This window comes from Schistosoma mansoni, chromosome 7, assembly GCF_000237925.1.
Source record: "Schistosoma mansoni strain Puerto Rico chromosome 7, complete genome".
NCBI lineage: Eukaryota > Metazoa > Platyhelminthes > Trematoda > Strigeidida > Schistosomatidae > Schistosoma > Schistosoma mansoni.
The window spans coordinates 6,934,008-6,936,842 of record NC_031501.1 but is presented as its reverse complement, the minus strand read 5'-3'; the positions used below and the strand labels follow the sequence as shown (position 1 = coordinate 6,936,842).

Genomic DNA, 2,835 nt, shown 5'->3' with positions numbered 1-2,835 from the left:
CAGACACCAACCCATTAGGGCTGATCAGACTTCCAAGATAAGTGAAGTGTTCGACGCGTTCGACTACTTCACTCCCTATCCTTAGTTCAGGTGTTGACGCAGGCCAGTCCTGGAGTAACAATTTACATTTGGATCGGGAGAAACGCATCCCAAACATCCTGGCATTATTACTGATTTCCAACAGAAGACTCTGCATTTTCCCAGCGTCTTCACGAGATAGGACTATGTCATCTGCGTATTCTAAGTCGCTTAGTGGTCCCCCTGGTAGGAGATCAATTCCTGTAGATTCAGTCGAAGAGAGTGTTATTTCCAGCAACAGGTCTATAATGAAGTTAAACAAAAATGGGGATAGTGGACAGCCTTGTCGGACACCACTTGAGGTTGTAAAATCACATGACAGTTCGCCATAAGCTCTTACTCGACTAATAGTGTTCGAGTAAAGAGCCTTCACAAGGTTTATGTACTTCTCAGGTACACCTTTCAATGACAGACACTGCCACAGAACCTCTCGGTCTACAGAGTCAAATGCTGCTTTCAAGTCAAGAAAAACTATCATTGTCGGACGCCGATAAGCATGTCTGTGTTCTAAAACTTGACGAATAGTGAATATGTGGTCGATACAGCCACGACCAGGCTCGAAGCCAGCCTGATTTTCTCGTGTTTGCAGTTCACGAGTCTTAGTGAGGCGCCTGATAATTATTGAGGCTAGTATTTTAGATGCTATGTTAGTCAGACTAATCCCTCTATGGTTATCACAGGATGATTTTGGCCCCTTCTTATATATTGGGACAATCAGTTATTGTGACCAGTCGGATGGGATTACATCCGTCTCCCAGATTTTAGCCAGAATATTAGTCAACCTAATCGCTAAAATTGGACCACCATATTTAAAGACCTCTGGAGCCAATCCATCTGGACCAGCTGCTCTTCCTCGTTTCAGATTACTTATAGCCTTTTGAACTTCAAGTAGGGTCGAGGGGCCTACCTCAATGTTCCATTCAGGTTTTCTAGGAATAGTGGGTAGTTGTGCAGTAGCTGAAGGCCAGCTTAACTGCTCCTTAAAGTGTTCCGCCCATCGTTCTAAACGTTTGGGTTGAGAGCAGATAAGGGTTCCATCTTTTTCCGAGATCATCTCACTTACACTTGACTTCTTAATTCCGGTTTCTTTTATTAGTCTGAATAGTTTCCTGGTGTTGCCTACAGCCGCTGCCTTTTCCATCTCTTTTGCTTTCGTTGCCCACCACTGCTCACGATCGTTCCTTAGACTTTTAGTTAACCTAGATCTAATTTGTTTACGCTCTTCGTCGTGTTCAGAGCCTGATGGGATGAGTTTACGCGAATCCATCAGTGAAATAGACTTAGAAGAAATCCACTGGTTTTTTGGAGCCCTATGGTTTAAATGACTAATAGATGTTACTGCTGTTTCCACAGCTGTTCGTATGTCTTTCCAAGCAGTATCTGGGTCAGTCTCGTTTACAGAACTGCCTAGATGTGAACTCAGTTGTTTCTGGAATTCGCACTTGGCTTTCTCGTCCTCCAGTTCAATCCTAATGGGTCTTCTTAGTGTACTTTTCCTGCGTCCATTGAGGCGCAGACAAATGCGCGCTCGTATTAAAGCGTGATCAGAGTCTAAACAAGTATTCCAATACGAGCGACAATCTTCTATTGAGCCTCTCCAACGATGACTGATGACAATATGGTCTATTTGAGTCCATCGTTGGTTTGGTGCAGGTGGTCGCCATGTTAGACGATGTCTCTCCTTATGCTTAAAATTAGTGCTTGCTAAAAATAAACGATTGTCTGAGCATAGTTGCAACAGACGATCACCATTATCGGTTCGTTGAGCCGGAATACTAAAACACCCACCTAAATGTCTTTCTGTTTGATTTAAGCTGCCTACCTGGGCATTAAAGTCACCCGCTACGACTACTATGTCTGAGCGCTTAGCTTTCTGAAGAAGCTCAGAGAGTTTTCTGTAAAAGTCATCTTTTACTTCATCATGGCTGCAGTCAGTGGGAGCGTAGGCAGAAACGACGAAAAGGCAACGACGTGTGTCCCTATCCTTCCGAGTTCTTACGGAGCCATTTAGCCGGACAACACACAGGCGACTGTTAACGGGGATCCATTCTAGTAGTGCCTGTTCTGCCCTTGTACTTAGTGCTATGCCTACACCTGCAAGTCCGCGAGAACTAGCCAACGGGTCGCCAGATACACGGAGGGTGTATTTCGTCGGCTGTCCATTTTGGCGAGGTGAGGTCAAGTGAATGACCACACTGGGATCCTGTATGCGTGTTTCGGAGACACAGCATACATCAATGGTACGAGATTCTAGAGTTTTAGCTAAGGAGGCCTGTTGACCGATTTGGCATAGGGTACGTACGTTGAAGGCTCCAATGTGTAGTTTGGAGCGAGGTTTTAGTAGACCTGGGACAGCGTTTCGCGCACTAGAATCGTTGGCCATGGTGACACTTGAGGAGGAAACCGGAACAAGAAGTTTATTGTTGAAAGTCAAGGTAGAAGGAATAGTAGGAAGTGAAGAAGGAGATTGATTATGAATACAGTGGTCTTGAGTGTTGTTAGAGGTATGAGGGCAGTTATCACTTCCCGGTTGCCCACACCGTGGAAGGATTCTTCTAGAGGTACCTGAAAAGGAAATTGGGTTAGAAGTGGTCTTAATGACCTGAGAGCGTGACCGCAGTGCCCAAGGGACAACTGCTTGAGGTCGGTCACACACGACCTTTTTGTGGGTAGTTTTTGTGTTAGCTCCGTTCTTCAAAAAAACCTTACCGCCGGAGACGGATATCCGTGGGATAAGGCGAGGTGTGCATTTAGGAA

The 2,835-nt window shown here is 45.3% G+C and overlaps 1 protein-coding gene across 1 annotated transcript in view; it reads right to left on the bottom strand.

The window, feature by feature from the left end:
- The window catches only part of Smp_134570 (hypothetical protein), a gene marked incomplete at both ends in the record, with an annotated part of 66,533 nt that overhangs the window by 38,158 nt on the left and 25,540 nt on the right, over positions 1-2,835 (bottom strand). The gene's annotated exons all lie outside the window — the stretch shown is intronic.